Raw genomic sequence first — 22,628 nt, 5'->3', positions numbered from 1 at the left:
GGCCTGGGTTCAATCCTCAGCACCACATACAAACAAAGATGGTTGTGTCCGCCGAAAACTAAAAAATAAAAATTTTAAAAAAAGGAATTATATAACCCCTATCCAAAATTTTCTTAAATTAAAGCAAGGGATACAGACATTTACTAGATGATCATATTGTAAATTCTATATCACATCTGGAACACTGTTTTAAAGATTTATTCATTCGTAGGAGTGTCTAAAACAGAATTATTTGTCTTAGTGATGTCAGACATCACTTAGTAAGCACAGCTTGACCTGAAATCTTGAAAAGGGGATGAACTTAACCAGGCCAAGAAGGGTGCAATAAGTTTTTAGCCAAAGAAGACAGTTAGATGGGACCTGACATATGTGTGGGTAATGAGATGAGTGTACAGTAAATATAGGACTTCCAGGTACACCCCTTACACTTACTATTTTAACAAAGTTCCAGTAAGACACTCTGTGGCCCTACAGGATAGATGAGCATTTAGATCCTGGTATAATCTCATAGGGCAGATCCCAACACCTAATTTCCACTACATTGATAGCTGAAATAAGTAGTATGAATCTGTATTGTATCAGGCACTGCATTTAATTCTACTAGCATTAAACACTCTGGCTAATACATGAGGATAGGTTAGTTTATCTCAAAAGTCTTTCAACTAGCCAGGAACAGTGGTGCATACCTGTAATCCCAGCCGCTCTGGAGGCTGAGGCAGGAGGATCGGGAGTTCAAAGCCAGCCTCTACAAAAGTGAGGTGCTAAGCAACTCAGTGAGACCCTGTCTCTAAATAAAATATAAAATAGGGCTGGGGATGTGGCTCAGGGATCTAGTGTTCCTGAGTTCAGTTCCTGGTATACCCCCCACTAAAAAGTCTTTCAACTGGAAAAAAACACACATGATCCAAATTTAGCATTTTCATATAAATATGATCATTTTCTCCATTGCTTTATGTATTTTATCAAACCATTTTATCCATATTTTCTCACCTAATAAAAAAAACAGAGCGAATAAGTCAATAAATGCTTGATATTTATTTGTCATGGAGGAATATTCTTTGTATATTACACTACACTATCTTTCACTTGTAATTTTCAAATTTGCTGAAAAAATCACATTTGTGTCTTCAAAAAACACCATTTCCTGTGCTAAGAGACTCTGAATGAATTTCAACCTATTTTTCTGAGGGTTCTAATGACAAAAATCTGCAATTAAGATTACTTCCATAAAATGCTGAATGATTAATATTTTAATAATATTAAACTTCTTTTAGTAGATTGCTAATGGCATCAAAATCAGGATATAAACCAAAGCAGCTGGTCATAATCACTTTTGTAGAAAACATGCAGCTTTATGTTACATATATTCCAAATCAATTATAAAATTTTCTCAACCAAAGTACTTAGAAAAAAACAAGTAAATATCTCTATAAATTCAAAGCATAATTTCTATGTTTGAAACTATATCAGTAATTTGAAGATATGTAATTAATTTATCTTAATTAAATAATATAAATACCTATCTACTAATTTCTTAAAATTCTTTAATATTTTTTTAGTTGTCAATAGACCTTTATTTTATTTATTTATATACAGTGCTGAGAATTGAACCTAGGGCCTCACACATGCTAGGCAAGTGCTCTATCACTGAGCCACAACTCCAGCCCTAGCTACTCATTTTTAAAAAAGGATACATCTTTTTTGTTTTTCCCAGACAACCCAATAGATTTCATGTCTAATATAAGAACCAACATTATTAACTAACTGATTCGGGGTAATATCATTTTCATTGAGAAATAAAATAAGTCCTATTTTTAAAAAACTGTGGTAAAATGAGCATAAACATAAATTTTCCTAACATAACCATTTTTGAATGTACAGATCAGTAGTGTTGTGTATAGACACATTGTCATACAACCCATCTCCAGGATTCTTCATCTCACAAAATTTAAAACTAAACCTGTGGAACACCTCCTTATTCTCCTGTCCCCCAACCCCTGGCAATAACTATTCTACTCTCTCATGTTACGTATCTTCCAAATACAGTACAGTTTTTATATTTTTTACACAAATGGATCACAACTTTACATTTCTCTGGTTGTACATGATTTGGAGTCATATCATTCATGAATACTAATCATACCCATAAAAAGAGGTAATAATGTTCATCTCATTCCACCATCTTCCCCCAACCTCCTTCCCCTCTGCTCAGTCGAAAGTTCCTCACTCCCCCCACCATTATGAATCAGTATCCACTTATAAGAGAAAACATTTGGCCTTTGGTTCTTTGGGATTGGCTTACTTCACTTCATGATATTCTCCAATTCTGTCCATTTACTTGTAAATGCCATAATTTCATTCTTTATTAAGGCTGAGTAATATTCCATTGTGTATATATACCACAGTTTCTTTATCAATTCATCTATTGGAGGGCATCTAGGCTGTTTGTACAGTTTAGCTATTTTGAATTGAGCTGCTATAATCGTTGAGGTGGCTGCATCTCTGTAGCATGCTGATTTAAAGTCCTTTGAGTACAGACAAAGGAGTGAGCTACCTAAGTCAAATGGTGATTCCATTCCAAATTTTCTAAGCAATTCCATACTGTTTTCCATAGTGGTTGCATCATTTTGCAATCCCATCAGCAATGAATTAGTGTATCTTTTTCCTCTCATCCTCACCAGCATTTATTGTTGCTTGAATTCTGGATAATTGCCATTCTGACTGGAGTGAGAGGATAAGTACATTTTTTTGAGATATTTATTGTTACTGTGACCACTTTTGGCAATACTTTGGCTTGGTTCACAGACTTATATGAACAGCTTTATAGCTTGCCTTCCATACCATAAAGATATTTCTTCTAAAAATTGTCCCCAAATCACATTTCCACATCTCCTTTCTGGACAAAGATGGCCAAGGATCACAGATATGGCTAATGAGCTGTATGAGTTAATATTGTTGGGTGTCCTTCAAGAGGGACCAACTCCATTAGCATGTTCCTTTTAACAGTTTGCCCTTCCTTATTTTTCCCTTCTTGAATTTTCTGATTGGGCCACAGACATGATAGCTGGAGGTAGAACAGTCATCTTGAGACTGGAAGGTGATTAGCATGTAGATGACTGGGCAGAAAATGCCTTAAAAATCATGAAAATACAGCTTACTCGCTACCTCTGGATTGTTTATTATGTGAGAAAAATAAGACAGCTCAAATGTCACATAATTCCTCGCTGACTTATCACTTTTTCCAGACAGACTCATTTGGAATTGATTCTTCAAATAGTATTTCTGATGTCAAAATCATGCCTTCATTAAGTTCAGGCACAGGGACACACACATGTATATAGAGTCCCAGAGTTACAAGGGTTTGACTTACAAATCATTTTTTTTTAATTTTACAATGGTGTGAAAGTGGTATACATTTAGTAGAAACTATAAATTTTGAATTTTGTTCTTTTCAGGCTAACTATGTGTAGGGTGACTCCTCTCCTGGTGCTGTGAGTGGAAGTGAGCCTCAGCTCCCAGTCAGGGATGTGACCATGAAGGTAAACAGCTGATGCTCTACAGGGTACTGGGTTGCTGAGCTTTGATGTTCAATAGGTAAGGTGTGTTGACTGCATATTCAACTTATTATAGTTTTCACTTATATTCAGTTTATATTCATCATAAGCTGAGGAGAATTTATATCTTATCATCATTCATAACTAGCTGAATGTGTAACTATATGCATATTTCTCAGGTTAGAAAATTTAGTTGTCAATGGAGTGAAAGTAGGAATTATAGGTCTCAAGCAAAAGCATCTTGTTTGTATAATCAAATTTCAGGGAATACGTTTCTTTGAAATGGAAGAAAAGCACAGAAAATAATATGGTATACTAGATCTTTTATTCAAAGAAAGCAAAATAAATTGTAATATAATGTTAGCAAGACTTGTCAGGAGGTATATAAATCTATATGACAAGTTTCTTCTTGGTAAAAAGGAACATCAAAAGGCCTAGTAGCTTTGTGTAACTTCTCCACCCCTGCATCTTTATAAAGTCAAATAAATTCAACATTTGTTTGGAATCATTGATATCTATGCAAGACTTTATATTAGCCCCTAGAGGAATAAAGGATAGCTGAGTCTCAATCATTACAATCATATAACTTATAATCTACGCTAAAATTATAAATAATGCAAAAATGTCTTTTGGGGGGGCTGGGATTGTGGCCCAGTGGTAGAGTACTTGCCTAGCATATGAGAGACACTGGGTTCTCAGGACTGCATACAAATAAATAAAATAAGGTCCACTGACAACTAAAAACATATTTTAAAAAATGTCATTTGATAAGGTTTTAAAATTTTCACATATCTAATTTGTGGCTTTCATTTAACAATTGATTGTCATTAAGTATTTATATATAACATAATAAAGTTTAAAACAAACTGTTTCAGGAAAGCAGAGTAGGGAGCAATTCATTTTGCCTTGTGAATCAAAGATTACTGATATTTAAATTGTTTGGAAGACTATGACATTGACAATTCGAGACTTTCTTGCTAGGAATCTGGAAAATTTTTGAAGGGCATTGCAGACATGAGCGAAGTGACAAAGGTGTTTAAAAATGAATGGTATATTCTAAGACTGCCAAATAATCCACCAGGATTAGGGATCAAGAAATACTGGGAGACAAGAATTTAATGACTGATTGAAATGATTTCATAAAAGATTGTGATTCTTCTGCAAGGAACACAGGTGTTGTTCTCTAAGCATGGGGAATTATTAACATTTTTTTAAATAGAAGAGTGGCTTTATCCTGCTTGGGATTTGAAACATGATCTTGAGCATTAGGCTATATGGGAACTGATTATCAAGGAGACCTCAGAAACGGCCTAGACAAAAGCTGTTGCCGGGTTGGTTTAAGGTTCTATTGTTAAAATAATGAACAAAATGTGAAAATATCAAACAATAAGGCTTCAGATCCTACTATGCTGGCAAATGATTGTGGTGAGAATGGAAGGGTGTATTTGAAGAAAGGCATAAGGTACTTAACCTATGTTGCCAGAAAGATGAAAAATTAAGACACCATAAGTTTAAAGAATGCAAGAGAAGAGGGCTGGGGATATAGCTCAGTTGGTAGAGTGCTTACTTCATAGCACAAGGCCCCGAGTGCACCACCACCACCACCTAAAAAAAAAAAAAAAAAAAAGGTGAAGAATGCAAGAGGAGTTTGTAAAAATGCAGAAAAGAAAATTCTTAGTTCTGTTTTCGCCATGCAGTTTCTGAGCTGCCAGCAGTATATCTGTATATTAATGCTTGGTAGAAAGGCTCACTCTACTTTGCTTGTGTGTTTTAGGAATTCCAAATTGAATGAGATCATTAACAATGCCAATATTTTTAGAAGATGCAATTTCTAATAATAACCATAGGATAATAATGTTGTCTCTATAACACCTTGGATTTACATAATAATTATAAACATTTTTATATTCATGTTTCCACTAAATTCTCACAATATTTTTGTCAAATCATTGGGGAAAGAGTAATTTCTCCATGTTTTTAGAGGAATTAGCAAAGAGGGAGAGAAATAAAATTATTAATATAAGAACAAATAATTAAGTATATGGTGAAGCTGTGCTCTGGCTCTAGTCTTTGAATCCTACTTCAGAGATCATTTTAATTTACTAGGTGACCTTATGAACAAGAAGACAAGTGAAAAATTCACAAACTCATTTTGGTAATAGCAATAATATATCATAAAATATAAAAAGTAATATTTTGGGAAGGTCATTATTTTATGTGTAAATGTGTGAGATTACATGTATCAAATACATATATGTTTGCATATGCATGTATAAATACATAAAACAGATATATATGGTATATATTTCTTCATGTACTTCAACCAAAACTATACATTGTCAGAGACTGAGTGTAAGACAAAAATTAAAATTATTCTGCTTAAAATTGATATAGATATTAAGAGGTTTGTAATAATGTAAAACAATATTAATCTTTTCATATCATTTAAGTTTTGAAAAAGTATACTTCTTATTTACTTTATTAACGTTATTTAAAATTAATCATGTATTAGTCAATTTTTCATCACTGTGACCAAAAGACCTGACATAACACAGAGGAGGAAAGATTATTTTGGCTCACGGTTTCAGAATTTTAAGTTCATAGTTGGCTGGTTCCACTGCTTTTGGCTTAAGGTGAGGCAGAACACTATGGGGGAAGGGCATGGTGGAAGAAAGCTGCTTAGCTCAAGGCATTCAGGAAGCAGAGAGAATGAGGAAGTGTGGCGGGAGAGACCTGGACAAAATATAGCCTTCCAGGGCACATTCCCAGTGACCTACTTCCTCCAACTAGACCCAGGTCCTATAGTTGCTACCACCTCCCAATTATCTGTTCAAATTATTGATCCATCAAAAGTAATAATCTACTGATATAGTTAGAGCCCTCATCCACTTATTTCCTAAAAGCCCCACATGCGTCTTTGTGGGGATTTTCTAGGTCCAAAGCATAAATAATTGATAAATATTCTTATATTTTAAGTTTTGATTTCAAGTACAGGGAATACCAAAAGTAAAAGCTCAAAGATGTTGTCAATTTTGAAGCATGCAAACAAGTTCCTAATACCAAAATATATCAGAACTGGTATTCTAAACTATCAGGTATTTTGTATGTACCAATTGCTTTTAACCCTAATGAGACATTAGAGCATGAGCTACAGGCATACAAGTCACCAGTATCCAAATCCTATTACCACCACTGACAAAATCTGATCATGTTATTAGACTCAATTTCATTAACACTGCAATGTGATAAGATACCTGTAATGAACCTCAGAAAAATGCCCTCTTGTACCCAGAGCAAAGTGGTGGAAATAGTCCAGATGCAAGCAATAACAGGGTGCACAGTGGGTAGAGAAAATCAGTAACCAAACTGCCTAAAAGTCATTTTGCTCTTTATTATCATCACATGCCAGCAATTCTAAACAATGTCAATGATAAAATACTTATTTCCCAAAACAGCTTTGATTGGACCAAGTTCTCAGCAATGGCTCACACCGAGGGTGTACAGATTAAGCTTTCCAGTCATCCAGACAATTGCATAATACTTCAACTTGCTGAAGAGCTCTCCTGGCTTGGAGTTCCCTATGGGATCAGTGGCTAAAGCCTGTTTGAACTGCATCATAGGCTATCCTCTCCTCCTGCTCTTTTGCAATTCTCTTCTTGTCATAGAGAAGTTGTCCCTGAGAACACAGTTCCATAAACCTCATGCATGTAAAATTGTCTGAGAATTTGTTTCCTAAGAAATCTATGTAACACAAGAACTACTCCATGATCATGCAATAGTGAGTTTCAGCACAAGAAATCAAATGCTGGCATGTCTGATTGAAGTACACTTGAGGCTACTTTGCTACTCCCTCATTATATAAACGCAATTCCTTAGTACATCCAATTTATAACCATCATTTGCAGGAGGCAGGTCATCTATATTTTCCCTCTGGCCTGATGTCCAACCAAGAGCTTTGACACTTTGACACTTGATGATTAAGAGGACAATTGCAACCTATACTTGGAGTAAGTGGCCAGGAAAATTTTTGAATGGCATACTTCCCTTGCTGCAAAAATTCTGAAATAGGCACAAAGGAAAAATAAAAGAGATTGGAATCTTGCTTAGGGAGCAAACATCCATCTCCCACTTCATCATCAGAGTACCTTTCCTCAATTTCCATTTTTAAGCTATTTTCTAAATGACAGCTGCCAGATCTACTCTGATTCCCTAGAAAAGACAAAAAGACACTGTGCTCTTGAAGACTATGGAAGTCTATTAAATCATTAGCTAGAGCCTTTGCAAGGCCTCAGGCAGAATACCTTCTTTACTTAACTTGGTTAAAAGCAAATCATTTCCTGATATTTAAGGAGAAAGAACTTGGGGTTTGTACTGCACTTTCATAAAACCATGGAACCACTCCCTAACAGCCCTCTCTCGTTTTATTTTCATTTTCCTTATAGCACTTTCACGATTTTTCAGATTTATTGTTGATGTGTTTATTTTTTTCTTGCTCCTTTAACATAAGCTTTATGAGTGTAAGTATTCCATCTTCTTTAAGCCATAAATAGTCTATGGCATATAGTTAGTGCTCATTTAATACTTTTTAATGAATGCACATCCTGGCAAGAAAAGGATATGCCTTACAATAGAGTGAATCTACAATCTGAAAAGCTGGTTAAAAGTTTAGAAAAAAGTTTTTGCTGTATCATTTATTTTTTTAATTTCTTTTTTTATTTATTATTTATTCTGATTTGTTATACATGATGGCAGAATGCAATTCATTTCATATTACACATATAGAGCACAATTTTTCAAGACACTGATTGTACACAAAGTATTTTCATACCATTCATGTCTTATTCATGTACTTAGGGTAATGATGTCTAACTCATTCCACCATCATTCCTACTCCCTTACCCCCTTCTTTCCTCTCCTTCCCCTTTGCCCTATCTAAAGTTCCTCCATTCCTCCCAAGCTCCCATCCCCCATTGCCATTATGTGTCTGTACGCTCATATCAAAGAAAACATTCGACCTTTGTTTCTTGGGAATGGGCCTACTTCACTTAGCATTATATTCTCCGACTTCATCCACTTACCTGCAAATGCCACGGTTTTATTCTCTTTTAATGCTGAGTAATGTTCCATTGTGCCTATATACCAAATTTTCCCAATTTTTTCTTAGTTGTTTATTCTTTACCAGGCACTGTGCGAGATAGCAGATTTGAGAGAGAAACATAATATAATCCATGTCCTGAGAGCCTCAATAGAATAGAGACCAATATATTCTGTAAGTCATATTTGTGCTAAAGTAGTAGCTAATATATACTTTCAAGTAACCCTTGATTATATGATAAAAATTAACATGATGAATGCAATGTAATGGCTATTATGTTAAAATTTATAAAGTGTATTAAATTTTAATCCTGAAACATAATTTGTGACATAGGTATTATTATTTCCATTTTTTCAAAAGAAAATAGGCATTTGCCCAATACATGTGTAATCATATGTCCACTAAAATATATATGGAATAATGTTCATACAATTTTTGTTTATAAAAGCTGAAAAGCAGAAACAGCTTAGAAGAATGAAAAAAACATTGGAATAATCTTACCATGAAATGTTATTTGAGGGGATTCCAAGATGGCGGAGTAGAGGAGATCCCGTTGCTGGCTGCTCTGTGCATGACTCCAAGGGAGTGGTCGGACATTTTCCCCACAGTGGCTTCCATTGACGAATTTAAGCTTCTCTGAACGTGTGACAAGATTCTAAATAGCGGATTGTTGCAAGCATAGAACAGAACACAGGGAAAGCGAAGTGGGCCAGCAGTATGGTGCTGGAGCCCGATGGGCGAGAGTTTGAGCGGGCGGCTTTCTGGGAGCATGGAGACGCAGGGTTATTGCCCCTTCAGGGCTGAAGCACCAGACTGCGACCTGCCTCAGCTCAGGACATCAGACTGAGGACTGAGTTCTGGACATAGCATAGTTACAGCTGAGCTCCCTCCACCTCACTGGACAATCTGGTAAGGGAAACGGGTGGTCGCCACCTTGGAAAATCTATGTCATCAACTTTTGGTGAGTGTGGCTGACAGCACAGATGGGCGTCTGAAGAGGAGAGATCTCAGAACTATACAAGAGCAATATAAATCTATAGGGGAAACACAATAACCCAACAGTCACACAGAGCTGGAAAGAAACATAAGCAATGTAAAAAGACAAGGAAAGAAAGGAGCACAAACAATGCAAGATGATACAACTTTAGAAGAGGTAACATCTACAGCAGAAAGAATGTCAGATAAAGATTTCAGGATATACATGGTTTAGATGTTCTGGAGTCTCAGGGAAGACATTAGACAACAAATGCAGTCAATGAAAGATCATTTTGTCAATGAATTACATAAACAAATCCAAGAAGCAAAAGATAAATTCTACAAGAAGATAGAGGTTATACAAAAAAAAAAACAACTAGAAATCCTAGAAATGAAAGAAATAATAAACCAAATTAAAAACTCAAATGAGAGTATCACAAGCAGAGAAGACCACATAGAAGATAGGACCTCAGACAACAAAGACAAGTATATCATCTCAAAAAGAACGTAGACAGCACAGTAAGACTGATAAGAAACCATGAGCAGAACATCCAAGAAATATGGGATAGCATAAAGAGACCAAATTTAAGAGTTATTGGGATAGAGGAAGGTATATAGGTCCAAACCAAAGGAATGAGTAACTCTTCAATGAAAAAATATTATAAAACTTTCCAGACATGAAGAATGGAACGGAAATCCAAATCCTAGAAGGCTACAGAACGCTGAATGTACAAAATTACAAAAGATCCACAGCAAGGCACATTATAATGAAAATGCCCAACATACAGAACAAAGAGAGAATTTTAAAAGCCACAAGAGAAAGGAAGCAGATTACATTTAGAGGTAAACCAAAAGGTTAATGGCTGATTTTTCAACACAGACTCTGAAAGCTAGAAGATCCTGGAACAATATATTTCAAATGCTGAAAGATAATGAATTCCCACCAAGAATCTTGTATCCAGCAAATTTAGGCTTCAGGTTTGAAGACGAAATAAAAACCTTCCACAATAAACAAAAGTTAAAAGAATTTGCAACAAGAAAACTGGCGCTTCAAAATATCCTTGGCAAAACATTTCATGAAGAGGAAATTAAAAATAACAATGAAAACCAACAGTGGGAGGTAGTACACTAAAGGTAAAACTAATCAGAGAGGAAAATCCAGTCAAGATAAATAACAAAAATAAACAAATATGGCTGGAAATACAAACCATATCTCAATAGTAACCCTAAATGTTAATGGCTTAAACTCACCAATAAAAAGACATAAGCTAGTAGACTGGATAAAAAAAAAAAAAAGATCCAACAATATGCTGCCTACAGGAGACACATTTGATAGAAAAAGATATACACTGACTGAACGTAAAAGGTTGGGAAAAAGCATACCACTCACATGGACCTCAGAAGCAAAAAGGGGTGTCCGTACTCATATCAAATAAAGTAGATGTCAAGCCAAGGTTAATCAAAAGGGATAAAGAAGGACACTACATACTGTTCAAGGGAACCATACACCAACAAGACATAACAATCATTAATATATATGCCCTAAACAATGGTGCAGCTATGTTCATCAAACTCTTCTCAAATTCAAAAGTCAAATAGACCACAACACAATAATCATGGGTGATTTTAACACACCTCCCTCACCACTGGACAGATCTTCCAAACAAAAATAGAATAAAGAAAATATATAACTCAATAACATAATTAATAACTTAGACTTAATTGACATATATAGAATATATCAACCAACATCAAGCGGATACACTTTCTTCTCAGTAGCACATGGATCCTTCTCAAAAATAGACCATATATTATATCACAGGGAAACTCTTAGCAAATACAAAGGAGTAGAGATACCACCATGCATTTTATCCAATTATAAAGGAATGAAATTGGAAATCAATGATAAAATAAGGAAGAAAAATTCCTACATCACATGGAGAATGAACAATATGCTACTGAATGAACAATGGGTTATAGAAGACATCAAGGAGGAAATTAAAAAATTGTTAGAGGTAAATGAGAACACAGACACAATATATCGAAATCTCTGGGACACTATGAAAGCAGTACTAAGGGGAAAATTCATTGCATGGAGTTCATTCCTTATAAGAAGAAAAAGCAATAAAAAAATGACCTCATACTACATCTCAAAGCCCTAGAAAAAGAACAAGAAATCAGCAGCAAAAGCAGTAGAGGGCAAGAAATAATTAAAATCAGAGCTTGAAATCAATGAAATCGAAACAATTGAAAAAAAACTGACAAAATTAAAGTTGGTTCTTTGAATAAATAAATAAAATTGACAGACCCTTAGCCATGCTAACAAAGAGAAGAAGAGAGAGAACCCAAATTTCTAGCATAAGTGATGAAAGGCAATATCACAACAGACAACACAGAAATACAGAAGAAAATTAGAAATTATTTTGAAACTTTTTACTCTAATAAAATAGAAGATAGTGAAGGCATTGATAAATTCCTAAAGTCATATGACCTGTCCAGATTGAGTCAGGAAGATATACACAACTTAAACAGACCAATTTCAATTGAGGAAATAGAAAAAGCCATCAAAAGATTACCAATCAAGAAAAGCCCAGGACCGGACAGATATACAACCGAATTTTACAAGACCTTTAAAGAAGAACTAATACCAGTACTCTTCAATCTATTTCAGGAAGTAGAAAAAGAGGCAGTGCTTCCAAACTCATTCTATGAGGCCGATATCACCCTGATTCCAAAACCAGACAAAGACACTTCAAAGAAAAAAAACTTCAGACCAATATCTCTAATGAAATATAGATGCAAAAATCCTCAATAAAATTCTGGAAAATCGAATACAAAAACATATCAAAAAGATCGTGCACCATAATCAAGTGGGATTCATCTCAGGGATTCAAGGTTGGTTCAACATACAAAAATCAATAAATGTAATTCATCACATCAATAGACTGAAAGATAAGAACCATATGACCATCTTGATAGATGCAGAGAAAACATTTGACAAAATACAGCACCCCTTTATGTTCAAAATACTAGAAAAACTAAGGATAACAGGAACTTATCTCAACGTTGTAAAGGGTACCTCCGCTAATCCTCAGGCCAACATCATTCTAAATGGATGAAAACTGAAGGCATTCCCTCTAAAAGGGATGGAACAAGACAGGGATGCCCTCCCTCTCTTACCACTTGTATTCAACATAGTTCTTGAAACACTGGCCAGAGCAATTAGACAGACAAAAGAAATTAAAGGAATAACTACAGAAAAGAAGAACTTAAACTAGCACTATTTGCTGATGATATGATTCTATACCTAGAAGACTCAAAAAACTCCACCAGGAAACTTCTAGTACTAGTAACTGAATTCAGCAAAGTGGCAGGATATAAAATCAACACCCATAAATCAAAGGCATTTCTGTATATCAGTGACAAATCCTCTGAAAAGGAAATGAGGAAAACTACCCCATTCACAATAGCCTCAAAAATAAAATAAAATAAAATACTTGGGAATCAACTTAACAAAAGAGGTGAAAGATCTATACAATGAAAACTATAGAACCCTAAAGAGAGAAATAGAAGAAGACCTTATAAGATGGAAAGATCTACCTTGCTCATGGATAGGCAGAATTAATATTATTAAAATGACCATACTACCAAAGGCACTATATAGGTTCAAAGCATTTCCAATCAAAATCCCAATGGCATTCCTCATAGAAATAGAAAAAGCAATCATGAAATTCATCTGGAAAAATAAGAGACCCAGAATAGCTAAAGCAATTCTAAGCAGGAAGAGTGAAACAGGTGGTATCGCTATGCCAGACCTTAAACTATACTACAGAGCAATAATAACAAAAACAGCATGGTACTGACACCAAAACAGGCTGGTAGACCAATGTAACAGAATAGAAGACACAGAGACTAACCCACAAAATTACATCTAAAGATGCTAAAAGCATGCACTGGAGAAAAAAAAGCATCTTCAACAAATGGTGTTGGGAAAACTGGAAATCCATATGCAACAAAATGAAATTGAACCCCTATCTCTCACCATGCATAAAAGTTAACTCAAAATGGATCAAAGATCCAGGAATTAAAACAGAGACTCTGTGTCTAATAGAAGAAAACATAGGCCCTAATCTTCAACATGTGGGGCTAGGCCCCAACTTCCTTAATAAGATGCCTATAGCACAAGAATTAAAACCAAGAATCAATAAATGGGATGGATTCAAACTAAAAAGTTTTTTCTCAGCAAAAGAAATAATCTGTGAGGTGAACAGAGAGCCTACATCCTTGGAACAAATTTTTACCCCTCACACATCAGATAGAGCTCTACTCTCTAGGGTATATAAAGAGCTCAACAAGATAAGCACCAAAACAACAACAACAACAACAACAACAACAACAACAAAAACAAATAATTCAGTCACTAAATGGGCTAACGACCTGAACAGATACTTCCCAGAAGAGGAGATACAATCAATCAACAAATTTAAGAAAAATGCTCATCATCTCTAGCAATCAGAGAAATGCAAATCAAAACTACTCTATGATATCATCTCACTCCAGTAAGAATCACAGCTATTATGAAGACAAACAACAACAAGTGTTGGTGAGGATGCGGGGGGCATCCTTCAGTGGATGAATGGATTAAAAAATGTGGCATTTATACACAATGAAATGTTACTCAGCACTAAAAATGAATAAGATCATGGCATTTGCAGGGAAACGGATGGCATTAGAGAAGATTATGCTAAGTGAAGTTAGCCAATCCCCAAAAAGCAAATGCCGAGTGTTTTCTTTGATATAAGGGAGGTGACTCAAAGTGGGGTAGGGAGGGAGAGCATGGGAGGAAGATTACCTCTAGACAGGGAATAGGGATGGGAGGGAAAGGGAGGAAGAAAGGGAATAGCAAGGATGGTGGAAGGAGATGGTTATCATTATACAAAATACATGTATGAAGATGTGAATTTCGTGTCAACATACCTTATATACTAACAAAGATATGATAAATTGTGGTATATATGTGTATTACAAATTATAATGCAAAAAAATCAATAAGAAAGCTCATGTATAATGGCATAATTTGGCGTGAACATACTTTATATACAGACTTATGAAAAATTGTGCTATGAATGCATAATTATGAATATAATGCATTCTACTATTGTCATGTATAAAAGAAATAAATAATAAAAAAGAAATGTTATTGGAATTATAGCATTTAGAAAGTACATTTGAATTATTTAATCATTTGTAAGTTATTTCATGAGCCTACCACGGCTGAGATTGAAGGTCGTCTCAATGACAACTTTAAGGGCATTCATCACAACCCTGGTATGCTTTAGTGGCATCTATTATTAGAATTAGAATTAGAATGTTAGAATTCTAGTACTATATTAGAGTTACTGAAGAAATTCTGCATCTTGCATCCCTCCTTTCTCTCAAGCAGAATCAATCCAATGCTTCTCTCCACATCTAAGAGACATAGGGAATTAGGATAGTAAGTAAGAAGTATTTGGATCTTTCTCCCAGTATATATTTATTGTTTAAATATGTTACCTATGTGATGAATCAATGTTATTCTTTTATGAATTATTTATAAGACAGTCCTGCTGTGGCTATTTAGTGATCTGCCCTGTATCTAAGTTAGTTAAATTAATGTCTTTGTTGCTCCTACCCTATATACTTTGAGGCCAGGGGTTATTTGTATTTATTTTACCATCTGTTTCCAATATTTAGCATTCTGATTTGTACGCAACTAGTTCCCCAAGTCCTATGAAAAACAGAATTGAATTCTGAACCTTCTATCCACTTTCATGCTTCTAACTTTCACTTTTTTCCCCTTTCTTCACAAATATATTCTTCTGCTCAGCCTTTCTAATTATCTATGACCCTTTATGAATATTAAGAAAATAGATCTGTCACTGATTTTGATTAAAACAGTTAACTGTTTTTTTTTTTTTTTGGCTAGAATACTGGATTGATTATTTTCAAATTACATATGATATGGTTCCATGTGACAAATAATGGATGTTTGTGTCTATTGTGATAAAACGTTTTCATAAATTCTTTAATGCCTAAATGTAAAGTACTTTATCAACTATCTTCTGAAATATACACCACGATGTATTTTAGATCGAATATTTGGAATAGTGCCTCTTCTAATCCTGGTTATTGTAAGATCTTGAGGACCTCATTGCAAAGACCACATTAAAGCATCCCAGGGTTGTTGATGAACGCACTTGTGACCTTCAATCTCAGCAGTGGTGGGTTCATGAAATAACTTAGAAATGATTAAATAATTCAAATGTGCAAATGATCGTGCTTATTGTAGTGATAATAGGAAGGATCTTATAATCTATTATGATTAATCTAGGTAAAGTAAGAAAGGGTGGATGAAAGAAAATAGAACTTAATTCTGTGTATGATTAAATTGAGAAGGTATGTTAATTGTGTATCCATTCCTCCCTTTGAGGGTCATGTCTAAAATATAAAGAGTCATGGAACATGGAACATGGACACTGTCTTTGAGGTGCGTACTTCAGTGCCTGGGGAGAAAATAGTCACTCTGTGCAACAAGAAACGATACCATGTTTTTCAGTCAGATGTTTCTGTTTGGCTCACCTAAAATTTCCATAGAAAACATCAACTTTTCATTGGTTGAATATTTAAAGACTTTTTCAGAACTTATTTTCAAAATAGATGAAAGAAAAGTCTTACTTCCTCAAGTTCTGTCTCTGAGGGGTGGTCCATGGAAACACCATATCTGTTCTAGAGAGTAGTCCAGAAACAAAACAGAAGTTGTACCCACAACCTCTGAGAGGTGGCACTGTGAGTCCAGAAGAATTCATCGTAAGAGGAATACAAGAAGGGAGAGGAAAATGGTGGGACAAACACATTTTTAGTAGTCATCTAGCAGGAAACATTGGTAAGATAGCTTTATTTTCTTAAACATATGGTCACAAAAAATAGTGAAAACTCAGCACATAAATATATAATTTCAATGAGTTTTTCTATTTTTGCAAGTTCTAAATCTACTATTTTTGTGAAAAGGTATATTAATAATCTCACAAAATCTATATAGAGCCACTGCTCTGTGAGTCAACATTAGTTTAGGTTAATCAAATAAATTTAAATTAATTGAAATTAATATTTAAAGAATTTTAGGGCTGGGATGTAGCTCAGTGGTAGAGGACTTGCCTAATATACACAAAGTCCTTGGTTTGATCCACAGCACTTGAAAAATACATGCATACATATATACATACATACATACTTGATTTAAAATATTATATTAAACATAATTCTTTGCTTATGTTTAAGTAAGTCAGTATAGCATAGAGAATAAGAATGTTCTCTGTGCCTCTAAACTCCTTAATTCAAATTCCATCTGGGCACTAAGTAGCTGTGTTAATTCAAATTAATTTACTTCTCCATGGCTTACACTCCCCATCTATAAATGACTGAGTAACAATGATCGTTATCTCAAAGGAGTCACGTGAAAATGTTAAACATATACATTTATATGTGTGTACATATTATTCTTTCTCTCTCTCTCTCTCTATATATATATATGTGTTGTATATATATGTGTATATATACATATATATACAACACACACACACACACACGTACATGTGTGTTCCAATATGTTAGAACAAAATCTGGCACATACACAATCTATTTCTACATTATTTAGACATATTTTGGTGATGAGAAAAATATATATCGATCCATAGAATACTCTATTTGACATTTTATAATAAGGATTGTTCTTATCTCTCTTATATTTAGTAGTTTTTAGCAACTTGAAACAATACACGATTTTCAGGGTAATGATTTTAAATATTAGCTATAAGATAATGAAGGCAAATATAAATCATCAGGGCCAAACATTCCCAGCAAGTTTAGATCTACATGTCTGTCTGCCTATTTCACACCTACACTTGAATGTCTAAAAAGTATCTCAGATTTAATGTCTGAAATAGAACTCATGATTCTATGCATCCTACAACTTTCTCTTTAGTATCACTTATTTTTTAAATTGGTAACACATCTATCTTGTTCGTCAACATTCAGACCATAGACTCATTTGATTTTCTTTCACATTTCAAATTCTGTCAATCCACTGGTAAAATCCTGTTGGCATAACATTCAAAACACTGCATATAGCAGGCAAAATCTCTCATCTCACTCATCCCTGCCACTACTAAGCCAGTAGCTTCTGGCTTGTCCACTAGATAGATCCTGGACCAACCAGATGTCAGGCACTGCATTTCCTGCTTCCATGTGTGTGTCTCTGTTCAGTTTCCCTTCCACATGTAGTTTGAGTGTGTTAAAACAAACCAAAACATAATGTTACCTCAATGCTCAAAGCCCTCCATTGGTTTCCCATTGCACTTAGAAAACAATCTTAATCTGTGAAGCCTCATTGATATAAATGCAGGATCCTCTCTATCATCCTGGTGTCTGCTGTCTCTCCCTGGTTGCTGCTTTGCCTTAATGCAAGCTGAGCCGTCTCCCACTTCTCTTTGCTTGTGTTCTTCACTCATCTTGATCACTTTATCCCCCTTATCTGAACACCTGACCCACACTTTTCCTTCAAGTCTCTGCTCAAATGTCAACCCAGAATCCTTCCTAACCACAAAATAATACCTTTGTCATTTTCAATCCCCTTGCCTTATTTTAGTTAGCTTCCTAACACATTATTATTAATGGCATATTTAATATTTATCTCATGAGAATATAAATTAAACTCTATGAGGCCAGGGACCTTATGTTTTATTTACCATAATGACCCTATGCCTAGTGAAGTCTCTGGCCCATTTTAGATGGAAAACAAATATTTGCTTGGTAAATAAATAGATGGTTGGTCAATTCCAAGGTCTTGAAGATCATCACACATTGAAAAGTGGTTGGTTAAAGTGTGGTGGTGACTGTGGTTAACAATAAACCATATAAAACTTATGACTTATAATCTCCACTAGTCAGGACTTATTTTCGTATACTTCTAAAATTATCTAACCATGAAGGATTAAACTGATTTGTGAACACAAATCCTTGAGATGAAATGATTTATTCCCTATATCTCACACCTTTTCCCTTGAGATTAACTGAAAAGTAATTAGTGAGAGCAATTTCAACAGAGGGAAGCAGGAACTGTAAAAGGCTGGAGTTTTTAATTTTATACATTACTGGAGCAAATTTATACGAAATTTTAATATCAATTATTTCCCTGTGATAATTAATAAACTTTAGCTCTTGATATCTATAAATGTCTTGTTTTTCGGATTGTTTTAAGATCATTAGTAAATTTTGGTGGGCCATTAACTGTCAATATATGTTGAGTTTGATTAAGAAAATGTTTAAAAATACCTTCCTAGGTAGGATATATATTATCCACAGGACACATAGCCCATGAGGATGATCCGTCCCCTGAAAAGCCATGTCGTGAAAAGTGTGACAAAAATAAAAACCAAGCAAACTGCACAAGCCTGTCCCTCGTTTCATGCACAATTTTCATGGTACATAAGCGCTCAGAGAGAGTGAGCTAATGCAATAGGATTGATGGTGGATTGGAAAAGTGTCATCACTCACTTATGATTTCATTCCCTTCCTCAAAAGGCAGAGCGAAAAATGCCATTTCTTTATCTTCAGTTCAATCAAGCAAATTCTGAGTGATGTCACCAGGAATGAAAATGGTTCCATGGAAGTCATTACAAAATGTGTAGAAGAATGACCCAAGGGAAAGGAAAGACAGATGGTTTTATTGAATCACATAAGGTACAGATAAATATTTTACACAAACATATTCCAATGAGAGAGAGTCTAATTTGAGATTGGCCATCCTTTCATCAATTCCTCAGCTGTGAGATCTTGGGAAGTCACTTACCTCAAAGTTGCTGAAAAATCAGAGCTTCGGGGTCTTCAGACAAGTAGCAAATGGCCTTTTCAAATCTCGGTTTTCTTATTTTACATTTTAACTTTATTGAATAAATGTCCAAGATGTTTAAAACAGTGTGATGTGATGTGACCTTATGCAACTTATTTGACGAGAGACTAGCAAAATAATCTTTAATTGAGCTGTAATTTCTTAGAATCTCATAGATGCTTTACAGCTTAATCAATTATTTTGGGAAAAAAATGAATACAGCGACATAGGAGAAAAATACTTATTGAACAGAAAAAAGAGAAGAAAAAATACAATTCAAATTAGGTTATATATTTCCACAAAAGGGATCTTTTGCTTTTGTTTAAGTTTGTTGAACATAAAAGGTTTTCTTTCTAAGGCCTCAAAAAACAATGAAAGGAATCTAAGTTGATTACATTTTTCCCAAGGAACTGATTCTAAATATCTACAGGTAGTTTGAAAAAGGAAAAGACGAAAGCCTTGTCTCATACCAAGAAATGTTCTGAAGTGGCCTATCATTAATAATTAACTTAGACTCCTCTGTCAAAACATTAGTCACATGTTTGCTATTAACGTCAGTTTAATGGGTGCTTTCAAGTGGAAATCTCAGATTTCTGCCTGATACTGCACTCTAAGACAATGTTCTGAGAAACAGGAGAGTAATGGGGAAGAGTTAATAAGAAATATCTAATCATTCTTTAATTACCATGTAAAATAAATGACATTCATGCAGAAAATGTGAGGAAAAAAACAGATTAAAATAGACCTATTGCTCATACAAGATAGATGTTTTTTTTTCTGTCTCTATTTCAAAGTCATCCAAGAGCAAGAGAGGCAGACTCACTTAGATAAATGAAGTGTTTACTCAAAATCTTAGCAAGTTATCCAAAGTTTGATGAGCAAATGATTAATTTTTTTGTGTCCTTTTAATAATAGACATAAGAATTTTAAAAAACATAATACAAAAACAACCTTTCATTTCTCTCTCCTCATTTATTCATATTCATCCTTCCTATCTCTTTAAAGGTATGCTTAAAACAGAATGGTTGTTTTTAACTATTCCAATACTAATATAGTTTGGTGGGTATAGGGTGGTTTAAAGGAAAGGGCATAGTCCTTGAAGTTATGAGATTCAGGTCCAAATCGTGATTATCTGATGTAAAATAGAAATTATTTGGGGCTTTTTAAAATTTCACTTTGCAATTTGAGTGTCAAGTTAAATGATGACTGCACCACTTAGGTGTACCTTTGAATATATATTTAAGTTTTTAAATTTCCAGTTCCTCATAGATAAAATAGAGAAAATGACATCCATCTTAAAAGAAAATATTGTGTAGAAATAAATACAGAAATGTCTATTATGTTGCCAGGTGCATGGGAAACAGTAAATATTAAACAAAAAAAGTGTGTAACAACATTATAAAGAACTAAAGTTATTGGACTAGATGACAAGCTTTCTATTTCTAAACTACTAGAAAAATTTATAGTCATGGATACAGAATTCCTGCTAGTATCCTCACACTTCAAAATAGAAAAGGATTTAGGAAATTGAATAACAGAAAAAAAATTATTTTACTGTCTATTTTCCCCAAAGGAAAGCCAATGTATTTCATAAATTATCACATCATGAGCTTGATATCTCTCAAGAGAAAAATCTTATTTTGGGTTACATGCATGTTTTCTGAGCATTTATGACAGGAAATTGTCATGATTGAAAGCCATTCAATATCCATGGAGCACATAACTTTCAGATTTATTGGCCTCTGTATATTTCATACCTAAATAGGCAAATCGATTATTAAGGGGGTTGATTTTAACCAAATATTTACAAAGTATTTAGTCACATTTCTCAAGACTTTGATTTAGCAAATCAGATCAATGGTATGACCAGTAGAATTTCTAGCTCATTCCTGAATCATACAAGAAGATGCTAATGAATCTGTGCCTCCAGTTTATAGCAGATCTTTGTTTCTTATTCTGATATTCATATTTTTATATCAATGGCTTGAGTAAAAAAATGGACCAGCAACTCGGGTGGCTGAGACACAGGAGGATCGCAAATTCAAAGCCAGCCTCAGCAACAATGAGCTGCTAAGCAACTCAGCGAGACTCTGCCTCTAAATAAAATACAAAATAGGAAAGGGGATGAGGCTCAGTAGTGGAGTGCCACTGAGTTCAATCCCCAGTACCAAAAGGAAAAAAAAAAAAAAAAAACCGAAGATCTCCCTGGCAAATCTATTTTACTCAAATTCTTTTGTGGTACTAAATAGTAAACAAATAAGAAATGAATCATATCATATTCAATGTCAGAAGCTGAGAGAGCATGAAATGACAGAAAGAAGACTCAAGATGACTTTGATAAATAAGTCAAATAATTTCTTTGCTCTCAAATAATTTCTTATAATGTAAAAAAGGTAAATGCAGTATTCTCCATTGGAGTTTAAAATGTCATTTATACCATTTGTATACATAAGAAAAGATATTTGATTATTTGCTCAATAAAAGAAAGTAAAATGGTGATAGTTTTAAAAAATTAAATATAGATAAACAGAAAACATGGATTCAGTTTGCTCATGAAAGATAAATTTTTACTGAAAAAGTTTGAGACCCTTCTCCTGCATTTCTTATTCTGTTTCTACTCTGCTGTGTAGCCCATCTAAAAATACTAAAGCATACCCTCAAATCATAGGAGTAAATGAGTATATAAAAATATTTTCTATACTATTTCTTTGAAAAAATACAAAAAATATAGGTGAGCTGTGATTTTGATATGACTAAAAATTGGAAGATATCTAAGATTCCATGTGTCTCAGTTGCTGCTGAATGGCTAGGGATATTTGAATTTAAAAGGTGAATAATTCACAAATTTTTGCACAAAATTATTTTTTCTTGTCTTCATTTCACCAAAATCACTGTTTATAATGTAATATATAGTAATACTACTATTTACATAGTAAATCATAGTAATAGGACTTTCATTCCATGAAAGTATGATCTAAAGAATTAAAAATTAATTGTGATTGCATTTGAATAATGTATAAAATGAATATATTTTATAAAATGTATAAATTAACAAATGAAGAAATATAAAAATATTTTT

This window comes from Marmota marmota, unplaced genomic scaffold, assembly GCF_001458135.2.
Source record: "Marmota marmota marmota unplaced genomic scaffold, marMar, whole genome shotgun sequence".
Lineage (NCBI taxonomy): Eukaryota > Metazoa > Chordata > Mammalia > Rodentia > Sciuridae > Marmota > Marmota marmota.
The sequence above is the reverse complement of the archived record's forward strand: the minus strand, read 5'-3'. Positions refer to the sequence as shown.